The 26,830-nt window shown below is 43.9% G+C and overlaps 1 protein-coding gene across 1 annotated transcript in view; it reads right to left on the reverse strand.

The window, feature by feature from the left end:
* PLXNB1 (plexin B1) overlaps positions 1–26,830 on the reverse strand; it is a 77,315-nt gene that overhangs the window by 45,005 nt on the left and 5,480 nt on the right. Inside the window, exon 2 of the mRNA XM_056501749.1 lies at positions 10,484–10,755. The gene's annotated coding sequence lies outside the window, so the exon portion shown is untranslated. The remainder of the gene's footprint in view (positions 1–10,483; positions 10,756–26,830) is intronic.

A 26,830-nucleotide genomic window follows, 5' to 3' on the forward strand; every position in this document is an offset into this window, starting at 1 on the left:
GCCCACGAGCTCCTGACTAAAGTCTCCTAGTGTTACCAGGGTTTTTTCTAAGGGCTCCTAAGTTACAGAAATTACCACTTTAACCCATCAAGATGATGCCTGAGGGTTCTTCACCCCAAGTAAAATGCTTTGCCATATTGTCTAACTTTGTCACAAAATCTTCCAAGTCAAAGAAGCTTCTAGTCACTTTTTGCATTAACAGTTTGAAAACTAATCCTCCTTCTTAATCCTCCTTGGGCAAGAAGATAAAGACAGCTATTCTAACTCTGACAGAGGTCCACCTACACCGAAACCCTAGCTGCAGCAGCAGACAATAACAGATGCCTAAGAAGTAGATGAAGCATAATGCAATCCTTCCCTTACACATCCTGCCAGCTTTGAGCTTTCCCAAATCACAGATTGCAGCTACATATAATCCTTTGGATGGCTACATTAAGTGGTCTGAGCTTTGTTAGTCAGAAATACTTAATTTTTCTACAAGCTCTCAGAGTTAATCCCAATTTGTCAACATTCTACTTTTTTATCTACCTGATCTAGACAAGTGTTCCCTTTTGACAGGACCTGACCCGGACAGGCCACTCCTTTGGTTAGCTCTGCACTCAGAGCAAATGTTATTTTCCCCAGTCTGAACCCACCAGGTCTCCATTTACCCACACAAGAACCCCTTGAAATTCTAGCTGCCATATCACGTTACATTTGCATGTGAACAAATACCATCAGTGACTTAAATATTCCTTCAATTAAGGAAAAAAAAAGCTAGTTAAGAAAAAAATATCCCATTATCTTCGAGTATATCCAAAGAGCCTGGACAGGTTTAGAGCTGTAATAAAACACTGCTAGGAAAGCAGGGCTCAGTGAAGTCAGCCATCCAATTGGCTCTGCTGAGCAAATTCTCTATTTCTATGATAATCTACATAAATTTAAGATCATCACTCCACATAAAACCAGATTTGCTTGCCTAAGTTCAAGAAGCCAGTTGTTGCCCAAAATATAAATTAATATGTGGAGCAGAGAGATACCCCTGCAGCACCCAGGAAATTCCAAGTGCAGATTTTCCATTTTTGTTTAACTGAGATGCAAGACAATTTTTCATCTGGTTAATATTAACTAAACTGATTTTAAAAGAACTGTCAGCTAAGACTCTTGGAAAAAAAAGTTAAGCTATTGTGGAATTAAAGTCACAGTCCCTATCATGATTTAATAAGTATTTAAAAGACAGTGTTCCTCTGTCAGATGTGGGTTATCAGTGAGATCTGCCAAGAACTTATTCTGCAATCTGCACTGTTCAGTACATTCACATAAGATCTGAGAAGAGGAATATGTCTAGAAGTGGCAAACTTTATTATTAAAAAAATTAGTAATCACAAATTCAGAGAAGACTGTAAAAAGAGAACTGTAAAAAGAGAACTCACGCACTTTAAGTAACTACACAATACCTTAGAATATCAATAAATATCAAGACTAACAAAAGTATTCTAAATACATAAACACAACAGGATCAAAACTAGCTGCTATCATTCAGAAAAGCTTTGAAAAGTTCATAGGTCAGTTCAGCATTGAGTATCAGACAAAAAGGCAAATACAGCCTTTGGAGTAATTAGGAAAGAAAACACGTATCCCCACTATGCTGTTGAATGCTGAAGGCAGCTCTGATTCCCACATCTGAAAAAGGAGACAATAACAAAAGGGACAACAAAGATGACCAAAAGCAAGGAGCAGCTTCCATATAAGGAGAGATCAAGCAGAGCAGGACTTTGCATAGACAAAGAAACAACCAGGGGGGAAGATATGGAAAAGTCAAGAGGTCTGAAACATGACAGTGTCAAGAAGAAACAGCATGGAGTTATAGATGGAGTTGCATGGTTATACTATTATATTTTACAATGCAGAAACAAGAGAGCACTCACCAAAGTTACAGACAACTTTCCTAAGTCAGCTCAGGGACATTGTCACTGGATGTAGAATTATTTCAAATAATATTTAAAATGCTTAATTAAGTTGTAGAGCTCACTGCTGTAGGATGTCATGGAGACCAGAAACATAAACAAGTGAGAAGAGGGATTATATAAATTAATGGAGAATAGATATAGTCAAGATCAGATGATAAGATACAACTCCTCGCCAAGCAGGGCCCTAAACTGATGATGGTCATAAGCTGGGGGGCAAATGGATGGGGGGAGAATGAAAAAGAAACCCAAAACAAACCCATCACATTATACATGCCCTGTTTCTTAAAATGCTTATTAAGCATCTGCTTCTGGATCTTGTCAAAGACAGGACACTGAGCTACACAGAGCTTTGCAATTTGCCCCAGGATGATATTCTATTTAAACTTTTACTTTATGGTACATTTATAGACTTTATTTATTTTTAAATATTAAGAATGTACTCCAGCCCTGCCTAATCACATATTTAGAAGGCTCTGTTTCTAAAGGCAGTATCTCTCATGTCAACATTTAGATACCATCTAACTGAATCCTGACAGCACAAGTTAATGCACACTATTGGAAAGTGAGCCCAGAGCTGGAGCCACAGAAGTGGCAGATCCGAGTTAAGTGCACCCACAGTCCCTCTTTCAGGAACTGCTCTTCCCTGTCTGCCAAGCATTTGATGGAAACTCCTCTCTCCGAGTGAACACAGCAGACCCATGTGTGGAACAGCCAAGCCCTGGGCAGAGCTCGGCAGAACCACGATTGCTAAAAGTAGGTCAGGACCATCTGTTCTAACCAGGGAGAAAGGAAAGCTGGAGCACACCAGACTGTTTGGCCAGGTATTACAGAAAACCTTAATCTGGGATTTCATCACTACTTCAAACAGATGTGATTCATATTTTACTGGCCTCCACCTCAAACAAGGCACACCTTCCCAACCACATTGCCCTCCCTGTCATTAGGGGCACCTTTCCCAGCCTCAGCCAGGATCCTCCTATTCTCAGATTTAGCTCCACTGGCTACAAAAGCCAGAATCCTGCTCTGCCATAGCTGTCTTGTGCCGATTTCTGTAAAGCAGAATTGCCCAGCTGCTTCATCCAGAAACAGCCAGGACAGCACACGATCTCAGTGTAATCACTTCTGCCTTAGAGTCTATTTTCCTTGGCAGGATGTCCTGCAGAAGGGAGAGAGAAGACCTCTACAACCAGCACATGCCTCCCAGAGGACAGGACCATGACCCCTAACCAAGCTCTCAGAGAGGGAAGGCCACACCCCCAAGGCATCTTTAGCATCCAGCCTGGCCCTGGAGTAACCCAGCAAGAGAGGAGAGAAGCTTCAAACATACTATGAAACTCCTGTCAAAAAGCACCAGTCCAACACTTGCACTCCAAGAGGAAACTCCATGGTCTCCCTGCCAGCTTCAGCTCTGCAGGTTTGCACAGTTCAAGGGAGAACAGAGGCTGACCACAGAAGGAGTTCATGCCAACAGTGGTACAGACCACAGGCAGACACACAGGGACCACATCCCGAGCTCCACCATCCAGGTGTCAAGATGCAAATGAGAAATGTTAAACACTGTAGCCTGCCTTGAATAAATCCTTCTGCTCTGCAGACTTTGAGCAGTACAGGGTGCTCTGTTCTGTTAAAGAAACTTACTTGACACACCTTAAGTCTCTAAAGAACTAACATGGCCTGGGTGGACAGCAAAGATTCTTCTTGGTGTTTTCTTTCATTTCAAATAAAATTCACTCCCTAATCTTCTGGAGAACCATACATCCTGACAGCAATTTGACAGTCTTCCCTTCTCACTACAAGAGTGTCAGCAGTTCTGGCTACAGCCATGAATACAGGCAGTAACATGCAAATACATTTAATGCAATGCAGCCACATGAGTAGTACCTATCCCCTCCCACCCAGAAGAGACAGCAGAATAAACAGAACTCCACATCACTACCACAATCTGCTTGTGGTTTGCCTTTAAACCAAGATGAGGTGTATTCTACCTTGTATTACTCAAGTTATGTTAAAGCATTATCAGAAATGATGCTTTGATCAATTATCTTTCATGAATTAGTGTCTCAGCCTGGAAGGTTCTCAGTCATCAGCTATGAACTACTACGCTCAATAGTCTGGCAATTAGGTTACACAGGGCTGTTAGATAATGATTCAAATTGAGGTGACCAGACATTTTCTTCCACCTAAGGAACCCAATGTCAAGGCTTTCATAAAGCCATAACAGATAACAACACAGCACGTTGTTCAAAAAGCCTGGGGACCTTCCCAAGCTTGGGAAGCTTCACACCTACATAACACATCTAACAAACAACAGCTCCAACCACACTACTGCAGAAGCCTGAACAGGTTGGGAACAGACTCGAGAACCAGGATCCACTTCAACTCAGTCTCAACAGCTCTGAACAAAGACTGTCCCATGCACGCTGGATATTCAGTGCTTCCAAACGGAGACCAACATGGAATGGTGGCCCAGGAACCACCCATGAAGGGCATTCAAGGTGCACATGGCTGAGGAGTCAGAGGCTAGCAGCAGCCATGCAGCCTTATTCTTCCACTGTACAATCACAGCCCTCCATGCCAGACACTGCCCACACTTGGAAGTTCTTGTTTCAATGATAAAATTCAGAGCAAGACTGCAGATAGACTGGGATGAGAGACATATTGCTGGCCACAGGCAGTGCTCTCCCTTCATAACACAGAGGGTCCACAGCCTGGAGGAGTGAAAATAAGCAACAGGAAACTTAAGTGGCAAAGGAAGCAGAAGCTGGGACCCTGCAAGATTTGGTACTCAGAGAAATAAACCATGCAGAGCAAGAGTTCTCCAGTTACTTTGTTAACATGCAGACATCTAGTCATATCTTACCCATAACAAGGAACTTTATAACAAGAAAAGAATCTCAATAAGAAATTTTTATACCTTCAAGTGGCTTTACAAACACAACTTTTTGTTAATTCAGATTAAGGAGATCCTAAATTTTTCTGGCAAAACACTGAGCTCCTGGTTCAGGGCTGAGAATATTTTGGTGCTATCCTAGAGGCACAAAGGTTCAGAACTAGCTACCTGCTCATGAGAGCCATGAATCTTAAAGACTTTTTGGTTGAGACTGTTCTTCATCTGGTTTGCTACCCTCCCACCTGCACAGTCTCACAGCCACTGGCTGAGCAGGACTGACTGGCTCATCCTTTCCCCTTTCAGAGAAGCCCAGACCTTCACCCTAGGGCTGCAGAGATGCACTAAACAGGTCTGCAGTGCCAATCTGAAATGCAAACTGCTATGAGCAGGAATTTCAGCCAGTATAGCTGGCTGTCTGTTGGCATTTCAAGACCATGCTGTCTTGCCAGGGTCACCCCTGGGCAAAGAAGTGCCCAGGAGACAGGAAAACCAGATTTAGAGTAGTTTGTTAGGAACAGCACTGAGTTCTACAGTTGAGTGGCTGCTCCTCTGCTTGAAGGAACAGCTAGACAGAACAGAGAGACTGGTAAGGAAACAAGGGAGAAGTATGCACATCTGTGCTAGAAGGATGTGGTCAGCACAGTTCTGTCTGCAGACTGTCCCCTCCTCTGTCATTTTAAGCTGTGTACTCCATGCACAGCAGGGACTGTGCCTTCCTCTGGGAAAGGAAACAGTTTACTCTGCCACACATCGATAACGAATCAAAACCCCACAAAAGCATGGCTCAGACTGTACTTCTCAGACTTATATATGGACCAAACTGAGCAATCAGCCACCCAATGTCAATCCAGGAGTCCATGGTGAGGCTCACACAAATTTAGCCTCATAAAAAAGTTTTAGTTTAAATCTCCTCAGGGCTTAGTGGGAAATACACTAGTTAGAATCATGGATCAGCTAGGAATAGAAAAGATCATACCGGCTAAAGATGGGTTCAAACTAAATCTAATCTGGACAGACTATCTGGAGAAAGGCAGACAGGTCCAGCACACACAGGAACAAGCTGGGAGAGAATCACTGCTTGAGCCAAGCTACTGATGAAAACAGTAACTGAGAAATTGAGAACAAACCAGGAAAGATACTCTGTAAATGGGTAACAACTAAGCCCATTGCTACTCTGCAATGATGAGATTCAGGGTTTGGGATAGAAATTTCTTCCAGTAGACTAAATCAAGGTAATTGGGGAGCAATGAACAGGAAAGGAAATTCAGTCCTCACCACCTGGTACTGTCTTCCCCAAGGTGACCCTTGTCCTAATCCTGTACATACACCACCTGGATTCTCCCTCAGCCCCAAGTCTGTCTGTATTCCCCACAGCTGTAATCTGAGCATGCAATTCCTCAGCCACTCCTTGGAGTAATGTTCACCACAGAACAGGATACACACACAAGACTGTTTCTTGTATCCTGTATCCTTGGTGAGGGGCTATGGCTTCCCAAAATACACCAACTCAGTTTTCAGTCATAAGAGTCTGCCTCCAAGAATACACAGCACCACAGTTCCACTACCGGTCAGCTTTGCATAGCTGTTCCCCAGGGATCACAGCAGCAAAGTCAGTCAACAAAAACTTTTAAACCCCCCCTTCCCAAAACTCAAAAGGATACTGCCTAAAAGGAGAGGCCATGTCTCTAGAGACAAAACAACAGATATCCTGACATCGTTCTCTTCTTTCTGAAATTAAAATTCAAAGAAACAACTAGGGCTGTTCCATACTGTGGCCTCTGCACATTTGGGTAAGCATCTAAAACCAAGTGCAAGAGCTGACTTTCAAGGGTGAAGCATCTAGAAGTGAGCCCTGTTTTTGAGTTATTTTTAAATGTTTAGACAGGACCTAAAATAGGACCAGTGTTTTGAGTACTTCTGAAGAGTATGAACCTCACGTAGGCCATGACATTTTTAGTTTGAAAAAGCTTTGGAACAGAGGTTTTACTGTTCATGCACCAGTTTATCACCCATTTTAGCTCAAATTAAATAAGAGTCCATTACAAAGCAAGAAACACCCTTTCAAAGGAGGGAAATTAACACAAATAAGATGTAGGCTATCAGCAGTAAGGCAGTCTCTGTATCTCAATAAAACCCACCATCCCATTATAGCAGGAACAGCATTTGCCACAGAGAAAAGGGGAAAGTAAGCTTCTCTGCTTACAATATTCATCTTCCCACTGCTTCTCCTACCTGTATAGTTTCTAGATATACACTCTCTGCCTCTCTTCACATTCAAGTCAACAGCCTCCAGACTCCAGCAGCCCAAGGCAGTGCCTTCAGCAAGCAAGAGATGCATGCTGCACATCACAAGCAGCACAGAACCAACCTAGAACACAAGCTGTGCCAGTCTCTTTTTTTACCAGTCTTATTAGCATCCCCCCTCCCACCCAATGCTGACAAACCAGGCTGGCCTTATCTGGCTGTGGCCTGAAACATCAGACTGAAGCAAACACATAGCAGAACTTTATCTTCCTGAATACACTCTCAGGCTTCAACAATGAGCAGCTCACGGACTTCTTGGGATAAAGGTGGTTTCTATGCATTTAGTAACCTTCAACAGCTCCTTCTTCTACAGACCTGCCTCATGTCCTCACATACACACAGATATTTGGCATTCACAATATCCTGTGGCAAGAAGCTTCTCAGGTTAACTGCAATCAAGGACTAAATTGTTACTTGGTTTTAAGCCTACTGCACAATCTCCATGCAATTCATACTTTTAATGGAAAAGGAAAAAAAGGCTGCTCCCCCTCTAAACTTTCCAGGTGATTAAGGAACTGAAGACAACTGTCATTTATTTATTATGATAATTGTCATTTATTGTTTTTCAGGTGAAAAATCCCAATTTATTCTGTTGTGCTTTGTACGGAAGGTAAAACACCTCTGCTCACTGCTGCTGTTCCATTTCTAAAAACTGAAGATACATCTATTAAGATGGCAATGGTTTTCCTAAAGCTGTAGAAAACTTGACTTCCCTAGGAGCTGGAGTAACCAGTGTGATGGTTATCAAATACAGCACGGATTCCCCACTTCTATAGTGAATTGCCTGTCTGGTAGTTCTCTGTTAAAATATTCAGTCTAACTCCTTAAAATGAGTTTGTTCAAAAGCAAGTCTACTTTCAAGCCACAGCATTCAGCTGCACCCTTCTTCCACCAGAACAGGGTGTATTTTTAAAAACTTTCTATCCCTGTTAGTTCTTTGAAAATACAAATAATCTTATGTTTGAAATAGCTTGCCCTGATGTAGAGTAGATCTCTCACAAGATCGTGTTCCAGAGCTTTATTCTGTCATATGTTCTTCATGAACATTTCAACACAGCAGTTTTTCCTCAAGTATGGGCACAGCATTTATAGATTTCCTGATGCTACACAGAACAATATTGTTAACAGACCTTGTTCTCCTGCAGAGTCATATAAGAATATTTGGGTTTGGAGACTATTTGTATCATGACTCCCAAAAATCATGAGTGATTTCTTCCACAAATGCAGTAATCCTAATTGCTTCCCACATTCTTTATGAGATATAGAACTTTGTTAATAATACATGCTTAGCTGACTAAGCAACCTAAACCTTCCTGTCAGGCTGAAATAACTTTCCTGGCTTTACTCTGTCCTTTGCCAGTTTTTCTAGAGTCAAATAAGCATTTTTTAAAGATGCAGACATGTAGAAGTATAACTGGAATTAAAAAAGAGAAGGTAGGCCATTAAAACCCAACAGAACAATATATAACCTAGAGTTACAATACTCACTGCTAACAACTCCTTAAAAATATAAACCTACCCCATGATTTAGGGTTTTGAACCACACCACACAAATGGCCCATAACTGGTCCTGATAAAAACAAAAAACTCTCCACCCAAGGTTCTATGAGCACCTGAGGTGTTTTCAGAGGCAAAGGTGAATGTTTCTCCTCAAGAATTCTTCCCTTGTACACAGCACTGCAGTTGTGTATTTATCTTTACTCTTAAAAATTGATGGTGCACAGAAAATAGGGCAGAAAATCAGTCTCTGAACTGCTTAAAGGGGAGGGAAGAGGAGGGAACAAGTAACACTCTCCTAGGTAACACCAAGTTGCTACTCCGGCTGCACAGGAATGAAGTCAAGCGCGACTCAGATAATAACCGTAACTCACATTTCAGAAGTTAGTTTGTTCAGACATGATCTTTCACACTGAAAGGTACTAAAAAGCATGTCCTCTAGTGCACTTCTGCTGGAGCACTTTTTCAATAGGATCTGGACAGAACCACCTCAGTATCTCAAAGAATATAACATACAGTTCTCTGGCCTCCTTACGATCTTGTATTTTTTAATGTACCCTGAAAGCATGGATCCAGAAGAGACTGGCCTGAATTCAAGTCATCTCAAGTACTTACACATTCCCTATTTCAAACAGCTTTGATTTAGATGTTTTACTGGTACCACCCAGAGCAATGCAAAGCTGAGGCAACCAGACTCTCCAATCTTTGTACATTTGTTATATGTATTCAGAATTTATTCTTGGACACTTCAGATTGAAAGAGATTTTTGAAAACTTGCTCTTTATTTTCTAAGAGTTCCATCCAGGTCTACCACCAAGCTGAAACATACAGGCTGCACCCCAGAGAGGTCTGGGCTGGGGGTTCCTGTCTCATTTTGTTTGTTATTTTTATTTCTGCTGATTTTATTTCTCCTGATTTTAGAGTTGCAAATCCAACAAGCAGACACTGTTCTGATGAGGGGCTCCAGTACTCCCAGTGCTCTAACGTGACACTCATCTCTCCAGCGCAAAAGTCAGTGACTCATCTACATCAGCTCCTGGTATCCAGGTGTCAGGGTTTCACTCCTCAGCCAGAAGTTCATGCAGATTTCCAGATCACCAGCAACTCATTCAGTCTGGGATCTCTGGTGTACCACCCTACATTTGATATTCAAATTGCCATATTCAAATTCCATGTACTCACCTACAGAGTGCTTTGCCAGAGAAACTGACAGCAGAGTTGTAACTATCCAGTTTAATAGGAAGAGCCTGGAAGAATTCAGTTTCAGGGAGACATTTCTTCAAGGGTCTATAGCTGTCAACACCACAAAGCTCAGCCAGCACAAAGCAGCTCATCACACTCCATGGTGATTGACAGAGATGAACGTCACTCCTGTTCCAGGAGTCTGTCTTCAGATTTGGCAACACTCACTCCCCCATTTCTACTTACAGATCACCATCAAAAACTCAGAGTTTTGTTTTGTTTTTTTTTTTTTCTGTTTGTTTCTGTCTATAGGTTAAATTAATTCCCTTTTACAGAAGATTCAAAGTTTAAAAGTTAGTTTTTATATTTCAAGTGCAGCACCAGAGGTGCCAAGAGGACTTGCAAAGAGTGTACACTGGCCTGGCTTTGGTAGCACTGCAACCCACAATTCCCAGTCATTCTCTTAATAAAGTTGGGGCAACAAATTAAAAAATGAAAAATAGGCAATCTCTGGAGTAAATACATCTGCTTACAGCAGAACTCTACGGGACAGAGCTTCCGTTGAAGAGACATTCTTCATCCTTCACAGGATTTCCCTGCATAAAGAGAATGTTCCCTTTGCAAAGGGAACAAGTGAACACTCCCACATACAGCCACTCACTCTTTCCAGTAGACCACGTGCCTGGAGAACTGGTCCAGCTAATCACAGGTGGTACAGTTGGTCAGGTGGGTTCGTCACGCAGCAGCATCCAGAGGCTGCCCAGCATGACAATGGCCACACACACGGAGACGATCAGGAACACGGAGGAGCCCAGCGGGCTGCAGCAGTCCATGGGCATCCCAGTGCTGACTCTTGGCACATTTTGCTTACCATCTGGACTCTTGGGAACGTTGAGACACCTTCATTTCTCTTACTGAAGAGTGTGCCTCAAGCTGGAAAAAACAACAGAGCATGAAATGCAAAGACTACTTTTCCAATAAATTAAATCTGTTGCACTTGACTCCCGCTGTGGTTCCCTTCCCCCGAGAAGGCATGGTCTGGCCAGCTGCACAAAGTCCAGGCAGCCCTGGGAAAACAATGGGATCTTTTTCTTGCCAGAACCAGCCTTCCTGTTCACCCTTCTAACCATGGCATGGAGGACACCCCCAGTGTGTCTGCGGAGGAGAGGAGTCTGTTGGCATAGCAACTGCACACGCTAACTCTCTGCTAATGAACAGGGATAAAATGTTTTGTTCTCATTAGGAAAAATACAGACACATTCCTGATTGGTGAGTAATGTCTCTGCCTCTGGGAGATTAGCTCAGAGCTGTGCAGCCTGAAACAGCCTCAATTCAGCCCACTGCAGTGCTTCCCTTGAACAGCCACTCTCCAAGGACCCCACATCTCTCAAGGGAAAGCCCACAGAGCTTTCTGCAGCACTTTGCCTTTGGGCTGAGACAGCTCAAGGCGAGAATAATGAGAAGAGGCTAGACAGGAGCAAACCAGAACAGGCACAATGAGAACACACCCCCTGTCCCTGCAGGGGAGCCAGCTCTCGCTGGTGCCTTCGCTGCACCTGGGTACCAAGCTACCTCGCAGGCAGCGAGAGATTCTCTTTGTGCATCCACTGCAGGTCTGCATTGCCAGGGCTCAGATCAGCTTGGGACCCCAGCTCCCACTCCAGCCACATTTCCCACTGCTGGGTGAATAAACGGACAGAGCAAAGAGCTGCAGAACACTCGGACCATGCACTCAGACCATGCACGGGGTGCAGAAAAGACAGATAACAAGGACTCCTGCCTATCAGCCAGTCTTTATTAGAATTTTGGCATTAACAATCAACAAGATCCACCACAAGTCTGGTATTTGGAGAATATTTGCACCCTGTTGTTTCATCACTAAGGTCTGTATCTGGGTTCTAACCTAAGCTACACAAAGCCTCTGCCCACACAGGCAAAACTGCTTCCCAAACCCTCTCCACTTCAGATCCTGCTGCCACAGGAGCCAGCAGAGCAAGTGGGAGGATCACAGTACTTCACTATTAGCAAAGATGATCTGGGGCAGGTGCAAGGCCAGACACCCAATGCACAAGCAAAAATCCAGTCTCTAACCACACCTTTGCCAGCCCTTTGGCATAACCTGGTCTATACAGCACAAACACAGCCCAGCAGAATCAAACTGTGTAACTGCACTCCAAGCCCACAGTTCATTCCTCCTTTATGCCACTGCTGGGTCCCATTTGCTTGCATCAGTTCACCTTGCCTTGAATTCAAAAGCTGTTGAGAATAGGGACTGCACACCTTAGATGTCAGAGGGGACTTCAGAGTCTTTCTAGGGGCTGAACAAGTATGCAAACTCCCTTCTCCCTCTCGTGGGGGATAGGTGCTAGCCGGGATTAGCACCTCACACAGATACAAATGGGAATATGGCAGAGCTCTCTTGCTCTCCCAGACCCCTGCACAGCTGATGGAGAAAGATGGGATTTAGGCTCACAGGCAGCTGCAGGCTGTGCTCGGAGCACCTGCTAACTCCCTAACTCAGCCTCTCAGACTTTCACCTGCCTTTTTTCTGCTCCTCAGGGCTTCAAACACCTCAACTCAGCAGCTCAAAGTGACACAGGAGGAGGAGTCAGCATCGGTAAGGAAGGACTCTGCTGCCTTACGCTTTTGAGAAATGTGCATGTGCTGCAGAGAATCCAGCGCTGCTCTCCTTCAGACACAAAACCTTTGTGTGATCTGCCCATAGGACTGCTTGGGCTTCATTTCTGCTTTATGTCCTTCCAGCTGAGAATTGTTATTTCAGTCCCTAGGCAGGCACTCTACTGCCTGCAAAGCCATCTCTCTTTGCCTAAAGGAGAGAAATAACGCAGGCTCTGGCCCAGCAGGGACAGACCCCGGCCTTGGCTGGCAGCCCCTGCCCAGCCTGCCGTGAAGCGCAGATCCCTCCCAGACCAACACAAGGCCGGAGGGGCCGGGGTGCTGCTTTCCAGCCTCCAGGCATTTTACTTGTTCCAGGCGATCCCTCCCCCAGCCCTCAGAAAGGAAAAGCCGTGGGAATGGAGCTCAACACCCCCAAGCAGGCTCGCCCCCGGGCGATCAGGAGCTTAACTCCCTGCGCGCCGGCGGCAGGGCCTCGGCACACGGGGACATCCCGGGACACGGCCCCGTCCTGCTCCCACTGACACCACGGCCCCGCTGCTGGGCCAGTGAAGGGACAGACCTGCCCCTCGTCCACCACAGTCCCTCTCACTTTCCCAGGACGCTCGTCATTCCTGCAGCTCTGCTTCCCAGCGTTTCCATCCTCCACCGGCACACAGACAGCAAGCCACAAGAGGAAAGCCCTCTTTTAATCTTTCTGCTCTCCCAGCAGGTCCCAGAGGCTGCCCACTTAACAAAAAGTTATCTTTCCCATGTCAGCAAGGCACTTTTGCTCCCTCGTGCCCCTCACGCTGCGGTACAAAGGCGCCCTGGTGGGCGCGGAGCCTGCGGTCAGCCATCAGCCAGCATGTCAGGAGTTAAGTTCGCATTTCCATTCTCCTGACCTGCACCAACGCTGGCTGAATATCGAGCTATTCTTTGCAGCTTGATAAAGCATGAGAAAGCTAAAGGCCTCACACACTCCTCTTTTCACAGCTTGGCCTGCTGCCCACAAGCTGTCAGTCGCTGGCACCCAGGGCAGAGAGAGAGGAGGCCAAGCTGCAGCCAGCTGCAATGAATCACTGCCCCGTCCCTCCTCCCCAGGGAGCCCGGGTCCCTCCTTCCGGCCAGGGGATAATGCCTGCCTGCCTCCTTCCACAGAAAAACCCAGCCCTGGGGGGCTCCTACTGCAAAAGCTGCCGCCACAAAACAGCGCAGAGCGAGACTGAAGAACAAGGATTTCTGCTCAGCAGCTGGATGGGAACGCGTGCCTGCAAGTGTTCAGCACAAACACCACTTAAAAATCTGAAGTTGGTCATTTGTCTAAATTGCAGGAAATTCTGGAGGAAGGCTCAGGCACAGAATCTGATTTGATGAGACTCCATCTCTTCATGCCCCACTCATGCAATATTTATTTTGGGGGCTGATTTCCATTCAGTCGCTTCCTGGCTGCCCTTTTCCTTTTCATTATATCCAGCTCAATTACCAGGTTTCAGCCAAGCTCTTTCAACCACCACCACCACCATCTCCTCAAGTTTACTTTGATGGGTTCCATCACACAAACTGCTTTCACACATTACAGTTTGTTCTTTATTTTTAACACAAAACAGCAGAGGGGAATGTGCACATCTCAGGGTCGCTGGCATCCAAGACAAAAAATGTAGCCAAGAAGGCTCAAGAGGACCAAGGTCATCACGTGCATTTCTTGCACTATAGACCCGCATTTGGAGAGCAGTGCTTTCAAAAGGTAAAGATGTCCGAGCCTTTGCAAGGTCAAGATATCAGCTGTTTGCTTTCTGAAAAAGGGGATATTCTTCAGTAAAACATGCACACTCAACTCCTCTCCATCAGCCAAAGCACGAACAGAACAGTGGCACGTGGATCCACATGGCACACGGATACCTCCATCCGCTTGTTTCTGTCTCCTGCAAATAATAACTTTGCTGCATAGAAGCCAGTCCCAGCTCAACAGCTGCATCTCCCCCAGTACAGAGAAAGGAGCTGCAAACTGCAGTTTTACTGGGAAGAGGGTTTAACCCTAAGCCCTGCAAAGGCAAATTCTCATTACCTCAAGGGCAAGATGAGAGGTTGCTTTCCCAGCAGCATGTGCTACCACGTCCAGCACCTCTCTTCTCCCACTAGCACTATATATCCCTAACAGCTATCCTCTCTGCCCCCCTTTCCTATCCAAGGCAGCCATTTAGGCTCCAAATTCAGCACACCTGCCTGGTAGTGTGCTTCAAATTCAGCCAGTGTGAGGGTAGGATTAAATAAATTCCTCTTATCTCTTCCTACACTTGCAGGGTGATGAGGGAAGGAAGAGCTGCATAGTTCCCACCTGGCAGACAATGTGTATTCAAACAGTGAGAAACTCATCAACTTTGTTTGGATCACAGGGGTGATCCACAAAGGGTTTCTTTTATTATTGTTGTTTGGGCTTTTAGGGTGTTTGTTTTTACAAGATCTGCAACAGCACAAAACAAAATCATGAAAAGAAACCTTTTTTCTTGTTTGTTTTGTTTGTTTATTTTTTTAGAGAAACAGAAGGACCTTTGCTATTCCTAAAGCCACCTTCATCTCAAACTAAACCAAGTCTTAAAAACAGTCTTTCAGGGGCACAGGCTGTCAAGAATCACATGTAATGACAGTCAATGCCACTTTATCACCTTCTCTGCCAGATGACATACTATGTATAGAATTTCCCTTATGATACATTTAAAACATTTTGTAAGGTTTCTCCTGCACTCCTGTACATCTACATCAGTAAGTGTCTCATCCACAACACCTGCAGCTACCAAACTAGCACATTGAAAAGATTATTATACTGAACATCCATAAGTTAGCAAGCTCCGGAACCCGGGCTACCCCTTGTGCAAATGAAATACAAAACACTCCCTACCCATGCTCACACACACTGTTGTGCTGTGGGAATGCCAGCTTGTCCAACATTGCCCCCTCCTCTGACATAAGGATCTCTAAATGCAAAGCTTAATAGAAACAGTTAATATCCTGAGCGCGGCTCTGAGCCATCTGAGCTCTATGTGTAATATAATCGGGTTCATAATGCCCAGAATAGCACTCTGGAGTCTTAGCACAGACTGAGACCTCACTGTATTAAGTGTTGTGTGGATAGTTGCAGTGGTGCTGTTTTCTCTTCTGCAAAATTACTGAGCACCATATACAGGAACCAAGCATAACCCATATTTTACAGAAGCTGGGACACAGGAGAGCTATGTATACTTTTCAAATGTCTTTTTTTGGCAGCTAAATCAAGTTCGTATTTTCACAGACACAGGGAGGGAGGGAAGGCAACACTGAGGTTTCTCTCTCTCCAGAGCAGACAGGCAAAAGCCTAGTTCAGCTCACTGAGGCTCTTTATGTTCCTGTTCAGTGACAGAGGTCACTTGTCGAAGCCTGAACCAGATCTGGTACAGGGCTGCCTGCTAAGCATGCTGGCAGAAGGATCTGAGCTATACCCTTCTCTGCAGTTGTTTGTGTTTGTTTCTTCAGGAACACCAAAGACCTGGAGTTTGTCCCAACACTGCTCGCGCTGCCTTTGCTAAAAACATGCCTTTGAGATCCAAAGTAAAATTTATCTTGAATTCTTTGTGCTCTGAAGAAAGAAAACCCATACACAGGATCCATGAAGAAAGTAATTGCATGTGTTTGCCAAAACACTTCCCTTATGCAATTTCTAATTTTCAGTACAGATTGCAGGATACTTTCCTACCATAAATACAGGTTAGATCCATGTTTGAGCTGATTACCCTCTGATGCTCTTTGGGTTCACATTGCACAGCAGGTGCTACTCATACTACCAAAGCATCCAGAAGCCACAGCTCTTCTATTCATTGATTTTTATGAAGCACCAGGTCACGCTTTCTGGCCCTCAGCTGATCACAGTTCATGAGCTTTCTGCACATTTCGGGCTTAGGAACTGTTTGTGTTTGAAGTGAATAGAGACTAGAGGCCTTTTGGCAAGATGCCTGAGGCAAAAGCCTCAAGAGAGAAATCCACCATTTCCCAGGCTGATACAAATGGACAGGCCTCCCCTTGCTTCAGCTTTTATTCCCTACTTGTGAATTGGTTATGAAGAAGGACATTCTCCTCTCACCTAAAAAAATAAAATAATAATAATAATAAAAAAATCTGTGTTGTTTAGCACTGTTTGCCTTTTTTTCTGCTGTGTGTTTTTCCCCAGAGAAGAGGAGCCCCATCAGCCCATGCAGTGTCAGATCAGAGCCCATCCTGCCCTGGCAGCATGCTCTCCTGAGCTAAACAGAACAGGTGGGGAGGCAGGAAGACAAACTTCTACAAAGCTGTTTCTTAAACCAGATTTACAGGGACACAGTGAAACAGAGTGGGATCATGGGTGAGGGAAGATTGAATACATTTATAGCTGACCAGCAAGACTACCATGAGAGACCACAACCTAAAACAGATTTTCAAGGAGGAACACCAAATCAAACCATCACATGCAGCTCAACTGGGAGCTGCCAATGCCTCCGCTCTTGATGTACCACTGCAATGCAATCATAACCACTGTATTATCTTTCCCACTGAAGTATCTGTTCCTCTAATGGGAGGTCATTTTGCATGCCATGAATGATGAGGATCTGAAAGTCTGAGTTTTGGCATCTAAAGTTAACTGCTGTGAAAATGTTACAGGAGATTTTTGCCAGAACAGGTGAGAAGAGCTTTCCAACTTCTTGAAAAACATAAATGTGCACAGAGGCAACCCAGTGCAGAACTGCAGGGACAGCCAAAATGGAAGTCCCACTGCTGTGGTGAACATTCCTGAGCCTGTCAGTGTGGGAAAGAGGAGAAACTGGTTGCTGCTTTACCTGTAGTCACTCAGGAGACAAGCCATCGAGATCTACAGAAATTCTTATCTTCTGGAATAATAGATGCAGTTTCTGGGAAAAAGATTTTTCATAGGGGTATTTTTGACTATTGTTTGAATAACTTCTTTGTTCCAGACTACAGAAAAAAAAAAACAAAAAACCCCAAAACAAACAAACAAAAAAACCAAAAAAAAAACCAAACAAAAAACCAACCTTCTTGCTATTGCTTTGCCATTCAAGACATTGTCATTGTCACCTTTCAGATGTGTAAGCATAAGAGACAGCAACAGCTGAGCTGTAGTAATTAGGAGGGAGAGATGTGCAGGCCTTGTCTCACATCTTTCTGTTAAGATGCAGTTTACACTTTGGCAGGTTTAACAGTCCCCAGTGAAAATAAGCCATCTGCATCTGCTCCAGCACACCATCCTCATTTCTGAACCCTTCAAGCAGTTCTGGAAAAATCAGCATTGCTCCCCTGCTTTTTTCAGGTCTAAATGCAGTCACAAACCCATTAATTCTCTTACAGTAATGCAGGAACACTGGCTCTAGATCTGTTCACAAGGCATCTACTTAAAAAAAAAAATCCCATTTTATTCAGGCATCTACTGAGTTCCAAGTTTCACTGCATTCTGTACTTGCAGCAGGGAAGCCAAGAGGGACGCAAGCAATCTTATTCAATTCTATTCACAAGCACCCTTCCTTGGGAAAGCCAATAACTTCCAGAGGGTCTCTGCAGACTTTGCTCCACTGCTTTGCACCCTGGAGAAAGGCTGGTTGGTAATCCTCTTTTCACTCAGTGAGCACAGACCCAAAGGTTTTCATTCCTGTGAGCTCAGAAGTTTCCATTTCCATTTGAGAGAGACATTTTCCTGGCAGTTCTCAAAAGATGCATTTGTAAAATAGGGAAACAACCTCAAGTAATGCTAAAGGAAAGGAATAAAGCTGTACGTGGACAGCCTTTCTACCTCAGCCAGGAAAGGAAATTCCTTCTCAGCACCAATGCCCCATAAACACAACCTATTCTGCAACTACCAAACACTTGATCAACACAAATTGACCAGCTGACCACCCCACCCTGTACAAACACCAAACATTTTCCTCGGTGTTGGTTTCAATCACCTGGGGCAACAACCTCGAATATCTCAGATGAAAGAAAAAGTCCAGAAATATGAATTTGTGTGTGCATGCAATAAAAGCAAAGAAAAAGGGTGCACATCAGATGGCTGCAACACATTAGAGAGGTTAAGGTGTTCTACTGAACTCACTACAGGAAGACATGCTCATGTCAGTGGTTTTTAAACTTGCAGTCCATAGGTTTTCGCTATCTCCAAAGATAATTAAAAAGCCAAATCCACTGCTGTATCTGTACCATAAAACGTAAACGTTTAGAAGTTTGCAAATCCAAAGAGGTTGAAACTTGCAAAAGATTTAGATGGCCCAAAGCCAAGTCCCAGAAAAAACCCTAGTCAGTGGCTCAGGAATGCCAGCTCTTAACACCGACCAAATGCATACAAACCCTCTGGTACGACAACTGACAGTATCATCTCCCACAAAAACTCACTTAGAATTGCAGCTATCATTCACCTCCTTACTTCTGTGCCAGGGCAACCTGAATCTCACTTTAACATTCTCCAAAGTAGTCAGTGAGCAATTTTCCCTGCCTTGCTTTGGGGAATTCCAGCTTGGTGTTCCTGTAAAGAGAAACAAGAAGGCTTCACACTGCAACAGACAGGATTCCCTCCATCACTCCCAGCTCTTTAGCAAAGGCATTCCTGAGGTGCACTGTGCCCTAATAAATCAACAAAAGTGCTCCAGGTTTCCCGGCAGCTGGAAACTGGAATTCTGCAGTGAAGGCAAACACCTCTCCAGCTAAAGCAAACACAGCCAGGGAGCCCCTGCTGAGCACCACAGCTACTGTCAGAAGAGGGACAGAGGGAGAAAGTGGGATCCTAAAGCATCTGGCTGATAAATGGCAATCCAACATACAGACAGAAGATGGTCATAAGCCCAGCCCTGACACAGGCATTCCTCTGTGCTGGCATATGCTTGCCAAAATGGTTTATCAGAATAAACCCACAAAACTTCATTTTTAGAGCAATGACCATCTTGCCCTGATACAGATGGTACTTTTGCCTTTAAGAGCATTTATTTTAGTGTTTAGATGACCCATGTAAAAGATCCTGTAAAAATACAGAACAAAAATAGCCTAGTCTTAAACAGCTTATAACTTAACTCTAAAATAAACGAAGACAAAGGGAACAGCGGTGATCACTATGAGCAGCACTCAGCTCAGCAGAACAAGACGACTGCTGTTTCCAGGGGTAAAGGAAAGCATTTGGGCTTTTTTTTCTTTTAAAACTATATAACAGAAAAAACCTTTTGAAAGATCTGAGAGAAGAATTATTAGGTGGGTTGGAATACATTTATGGGCCAACCACCTCTCAAACAGAAACCAAACCAGCATTTTTCAAAAGCAGCACAAGGAAACAACAGAGGGTAATGTTACCAGACAAACAGCAGCATGAGCCCAGTTTCCAGCACTAATATTTGCTAGATTGCATACAAAAAACTAGATGGGCTGCTTCAGTACCTCATTTTCAGGCACTTGGCGAGTAAGGGAAAGGAGAAACCAAGCAGAGCTGAAATAGTGACAGTAAAAGCAAAAGAGCTGACTGCCTCAAATGCTCTTACAACAGGCACAAGCCCATCAATACCATAAAATAACTCTCATTCAATAAAACAAAGGCATCTTCCTCAGATGCACCCTGAGAGCTGGAATAAATACCCAGATTTTACCATCTCCCCCTCCTGATTGTTATGCTCTCCCACAGAGAGTTTCCTGGTAACGCTTTCAGTGCAGAGATGGGAGGTAGCAGAGGGTAAGTGTGAACAAGTTTACTATGTCAGACCCAATCTGGACTGCAAATCCAAGTTTTCAGCATCCATGGCATCAGGGACCCTCCCTTTGAGACCACTGTATGGCACATTTCCCTTCCACTCCCTTGAAGAACCACCAGATACCAGTCTCCAAGCAAACACTGCCTTTAGGGTAAAATCCTGATCTACCTACACGTGGTTAATTGGGACACAGAGATGCCAGGCAGCTGACAGTGCACAGCAATGGTGCAAAGCCCTCAGCCCCATCGGCAGGTCAGTGCCAGGAGCTCCCACAGCACAAATCATCCCCCCCAGCCTAAGGGAGATCCAGCTGGCAGAGTTGTGTTCTGTTTGGGAAGATGTGAGTGGCACTTAAAAGCCCTGAGTCTCAGGAAAGAAATACCAGATGAATGTGCTGGGTGAAGGACTCCTACATATGTATAGTGGAGAGAGACACACACAAAGGAGGGTGGGGGGGCGGCTGGGAAGAGTGACAGCAAGACTTGTCTCTGGGCCTTGTGCTTATTTTGACCTTTCAGTTAAAGATTCTCCAAAAAGGCACTGCTCAGCCCCAAGCCTGATTAGATGTCTTGGGAAAAACAGAGTACAAAGCATCACACATGAATGAGCACAGAGCCATAACACGATCTTGATATTCCCACCCATCCATATGGCCAGAAAAAGCAACGTTCTTCAATGCAAACATTGGCAGCAGCAATATGAAACTAATGTGTTAATTAGCAGATTTTGCAATCCAGCACACAGCAGAGACTGCTGATGGTGGCTTTTATATAGTCAATCAGAAGTGAAACAGAACAAGTACCACGTTGCTTAAACCATTCACAACAAGGTTAATAATTTGCTAATTGCATATTTCTGGCCTGAGCAGACCAAGGTCTGTTTTTCAAGCTTCTTTTCTCAAAGGTATTTTGAAATGTATTTAGTAGGGCAAGCTCTCCATCACTTGCAACTCTTCTCTTTGTTAACATTCAGTCTCAACTTTAATGTTTAGCTTCAATTCAAGAAATGCCACTGCCTTGCTTTACACAGCACCAGACTAAATGAGCTCAGTGATTTCCCAGCCCTGTAAAACTCTTTCGTTTTCAGCCTGTAAACAATCACAAGTTATTCTGAAACAATCAGAGGCTAAATTACAACATCCATCAGATTTACTTCTTGTATAGGATTTTTCACATTGAATGCAAGAGAAGATTATGAAACTGAATTACTTAAATGCCATTGGAATTTAACATAATTCCTTAGCGTACATGGGTTTACACACTAAATGCTTAAACTCTACTCTCCTAGAAAACTTAAACAATAAAATAAATATTGCAAGACAGGTGAGATACACTATTTATTTTACCATTACACTGATATTTCTAAGAAATATAGAAAAAATATAAAGAAGATTTAATTTTCAGGAGATATTTGAAGTACAAACCTAAAGTTGACACTCCTGTCATGAACAATATCCTTTACATCCAGGATGTACCACTTAAGGTGCATAAAACATCTAGACAAAGTTTGGAAAGAAAAGAACAAACAGGGATGAAGAACATGACTGAATTGGTCTTGGGACTATTTCTAAAGCACAGAAAAACAGCAATCAATTGCACCAGGACTAGTCAGAGTCACATAATTTAAGGTACAGCCGCTCTGATTTCCTGCCTAACACACAGGCACTGTTCCATTTTATCCACTCACACCTCCAGAAAGCCCATTAAGTGGTTCTGTGAAATGTAGTGGTTTATGGCATGCAGACTAAAGGCCTTTGGAGGTCAGAACATAAGTTCACTACTCTGCTAGTAGTTTGCAACAATGGCTCCATCATTCTTTCTGGCAGTGAGGCCAGACTAATTTCTTATTTGTTTGTCTTCTGCCTTGAGCCATTAATTCCTTCTCTGCTGGATTAAAGAGGAGCTCCTCAGAGTCAATTATGCACATGTTTTAACCAAGTCACCTCTCAATAGCTTTTCTGGCAATCAACAGATTGGTCCTGTCAGTTTCCCAGTACAAGGCATCTTTTCTTGAGTCCTTGAGCAGCTTTTAACTTCTTTTTTTGTTTGTTTGTTTTAAAATACCAATTTGATTGTCCTCCTCCCACCTCTTCCCCCTTCTTCAGGGTCGCTGCTTTGGTGAGGCACAGTCACTGAAAAATCAGCATCTCTGGCACACAGAAGTCCAAACCTGCCTGTGGATGTAATTTCACTGGACCCATTTTACAGCATAATGAAGGAGCTACAGAAATCAGGCTGCAAAGATCATATCAATTCACTGAGTGTCAATTATCTGATTGTACTGAGTGTAAGGAGCTCATATCTTTCTTAATCACCATTTAATAATTTCTCCAAAGCCTCAAGAAGAAGTTCACTACGTCTCCTGTTCTGCCAAAGACTTACATTCCATTCAGAATATTCAAGAAAAAAAAAAAATCCCAGCATTCCTGTCATTTCCAGCCATGGTTTTGTATTTGTCCTCAGCATAGCCTGCTTCTCTGCTGAATCAACATTAGCACTGGCTTTAGACTTATTTTCAGAATACTGATGAACTACTGAACAGCAGAGTACACTACTGATGCTTGCTGAATAACCTGCTAGGAATACCACTTTTCTGAAATGTATCCAGTAACCCATGATTTCAGAAGCATCTGCCTTTTCTTTTAATTAAATAATTATGAGGTATGCTGTTGGTGTTGGCACAGATCAATTATTCATACCATTCTATGACTCCAAGTCAAACATCCAAGAAACACATTACATGAACAGTCACCTGCTGCCCTGTTTCTTTCCAGCAGCACTTTCTTACACTTAACACAGCCCATCCCCTCAGAGGTGTATATCCTGTGAAGTATGCACCAAGATTATAACTACCCATCTCAAACCTCCCCAAACACCTGACTTATTCAAGATGATTGCATGAAAAGCATTAATCTTTTGCAGATGTTAACCAGGCACTCCATATCACAAGGACTAGTACCTTCCTCTACTTCTGTTCTAGCACTGAACTTCCACCTCTAACCAGATTTCCATTGTATGGCACTTCTCATTTTGTGTTACTTCTCATTTGTGTTATACAATAAATGCACATCTAAGTTTGCAAAGAGCACAAGGCAGAAAGCTTATGCTCTGTGTACAGGCAGGAACACAGGCCAGGTTTGGGTGTGGGTCAGTGTGACAGCTGTGTTACACCCCTTGGAAGAAATATAATTCCAAGGCAGTAGCAGAATGAAACATGTGGCTTTTACCAGTCCTTACCTTGGCACTTTCAAAGCAATAAATTTATTTCCCATTGTGAACCCCCCAGCCCAGCTGCCCAGGAACACCAATACCTGGCTGTCTGTCAAGATCACCAAGACAGCTCCAAGCAGCAGGAACAAGAAGCCTATGGAAAACTGGTTTCAGGGAAGGCTACCCATCAGTTTTAAGAGCAGAAAGTCTGCTCATATTTATGCATGACCGCTCAAGTGAACTGCATGACTGCTTCTGTTGATCTGCTCGCAGCAATCCATTCTTTCAGTAGGAACACCAGGAGGAAGCCACGCTGGGACTGGGCAAGGGGAAAAAAAAAACACCCCGTGGACATACTGAATGGGACAGAAAATTCCCCTACAATTTCTGTAAGTTTATTTCCAGCAATGCCCTGCATTGACTTTTCTAGCAGCTTTTTGGGACACCTTCACACATCAAAGCCCAAGCCACAACACAGTAGTCATTTTGACTAAATCTACTTTAGAAATTGATTAAACAATTGATTTTTTCATAGCTTAGATACAAAGTGACCTTTCCATCCCACAAAAAACCAAAGGGAATTAACACATGTAAATAGAGTCTTCATTTAAAAGGGAGTGTTTTGCTCCCTTATAGGGAAAGTCCTGCAATACTTTATTTTTTCTTGCAGTTCTCAAAAGATCAATTCTCATTCCTCCACTTGAGCTTTTCACCTTTCTGTCCAAAACAAAGGCACAAGACTTCTCAGAGCATACACCAAAAGGTACACAAAAAGCCTTCCTATAGGTCACCAAGTGGTAAAGACAGCAGTACTATTTCATCAGCTAACAGTTCTATTTCAGTCTGTGAAGCAGCAACACAGAGGACACTAGAGATAAGAGTTTTACGAGCACAAAAAGTTTTATTCTTTCTCTACACAGAAAAGAGGTTTTTGAGATGTATTTTTCATTACTGAGTGGAATAACAAGGATGGTCCATGTGTTTATACTGGTTGAGACCATTTCCCTTGTGAATCACTGCATACATATAATTTCTACCTGCATAAAATAAACACATTGTGTTTTGGCAAAGTTCCTTCATTCCTAATTCAAAGTTCCTAATTCCTAATACCTCGTGCCTTCTGGTACTTCCTACATGGTGCACTTGGGGATGCAGATTACAATCCTAGAGCTGAACAGCCAGGTGTGATTTGTGTTTTGATGATCAAACAGGCTCTGGCAGCCTGCAGAAAACAGAGTGTCTGTAATTGTCACTGTAGCACCCGTTAGGATCACACTGTGCTGACAGCACTGCGAGGAAGGGAAACAGATGCACAGCCCAATGGCTTTTAAATATTCAGGAAAAGGATGAAACCACACAACTGTGAGTCCAGGTCATTCTCCTGTAACAGCTTCGCTCAGTGCAGCAGCATCCTGGGACTCTCATGTGGATGCTAAACACCTGCACCAGACACAAACCTTTGATCAGCAAGAGAACACTGAAATGCAAAAGAACTTAAACAGAAATGTTCTCAAGACTGTGTGAGCAGCACCAGCATACAAGTTGCTCCCAGCAGGACACCCATCCCTGTCACCCACTGGAGGGTAAACACTACTCAGATGTTATTTGTCTGTAGCTAATGAGTTTGGCATTCATGGATCCATGGCAAGGGCTCTGCTACAGCAGGTCTGTGATGGTGGGATGCTGTAGATGTATTTGGATGGCTGGATCCAAACTAACACTGGTCTGTGATGTGTCCATCAGCTTGCCTACTCTTTCTACTCTTCACAACCCTTATTCACAGAGTTCAACAGAGACAGCTCTCCACAGTGGTAAAGCTTATTTAAGCATTGTGAACAGTGGCCATTATCAGTACAGGTCACTAAGGAAAGCTTCATGATGCCACCATCCTGTACAGACAGGCATCAGACCCACAGTGAAACAGAGCAATTACTTGCAAGACCATCAATGGCAGGGGGCTGCCTGTGTTCTATGCCCAGAAAATGCATTTACAAAGTTCAAGTATCCAGACTAGTACTGCCACTACAACATACAGGAATAACTATAAAATATAATTAGCAAGAAAGCATGATTTGTCAGAAGCCTTTATATTTGTGGCACTCTGCTGAGCTTGTTACTGAGGCTACTGACACAGGCTTTCACCTCTGCTGCAGACCAGCTCAGTGTGGAGAAGGAAGGGGCCATGGTGACTTGGGAACTGTGAGGACAGAGACTTGACTGTCCCAAGCCCAGAGAAAGCAAAACAGGCTAAATGGCTCTTTCATCTGGTCCTGTGCAGCTGCTCATATGGCCACACTGCTAGCAACACAGTCCCTACTGCCCATCTGTGCTGCTGTGGGAGGTAATCTTGCAGGTACCTGCCCTCTGGGCAGCACAGAGAGCAAGAGCAGCATTAGCATGGCAGCTGCTCTACCCCACCACTCCTTTTTCTTTAGCTCTGCATCATCTCAGCAGTGCTGGGCACAAAGCACAAGCAGACACTCCAGCTCTGGGACTGCAGCTGCCTGTTACTGAGGCCAAGGAGCTCAGCACATCGAGTCACTCAGGGATGGCAGTGCCACAGGGGCTGCTCTGCCTTCCTGCCAATTCAAATTCTGCCTATGCTGCCAAGAGGACAAGCTGGTAGCAATCACCCAGGGCCATTCTGAAATTGCACATGCACCTCTGTTGGCTGTCACACATCTGGAGAACAGTTTCTGGTTACAAATCCCCAAAAGAGAGGAAAAAATTTAGATCAAAGGAGGAAATAAACAGTACGAGTCAGTGTTACCCGTGACAGCCACAGCAGTGCCTCGAAAGGCACAGTCACACAAGGGAACCACACCTCTCCATCACAGCCATGAGAAAGCTGCACTGCCACGAGGACAATCAGCAAAAATCCCTTGCCATCTGTGTCTTAAATCTCTCTCAAGTTTTGGGCTGATATAAAATGCAATTCAAAGTACGTTTCAGCTAAGGATCAGAATATAAATTCACAAATGCTAGAGTCTCCCAAGGCACTTCAACCTTTCTGCAGCCTCATTTCATCAATTTCTATCAAAATGCTGAAAAGATCTGGCAAATAAACCAAGCCACTCTACTTCTCCGTTTCCCACACTGGCACACACAGATCTCATGCAATTAATTCAGTTGCACATCAGCTTTACTATTCTCTTGGTAGTGAACTGCAATCTGTATTCAAGAAGTCAAGCAGGAAGCAAATAAAGATCAAAATATTGATGTCAGTGCAATTCAAAAGTCCAGGAACTGCTTCTGCACTAGAGATCTCTAGCACATACAACTTCTGGCTACACTAGGAGACAGTAGAAGACAGGTGAGAAGAGCTTATGACTCTGGTGTGTGGAAGACAGCAAACAGATGATCAAAATGCTCGTCACACGTTACCAAAATGCTCTCATGTATCATAATTTCGTAACTCACTATCACAATCACTCTCTCCAG

Source organism: Oenanthe melanoleuca, chromosome 12 (assembly GCF_029582105.1).
Source record: "Oenanthe melanoleuca isolate GR-GAL-2019-014 chromosome 12, OMel1.0, whole genome shotgun sequence".
NCBI lineage: Eukaryota > Metazoa > Chordata > Aves > Passeriformes > Muscicapidae > Oenanthe > Oenanthe melanoleuca.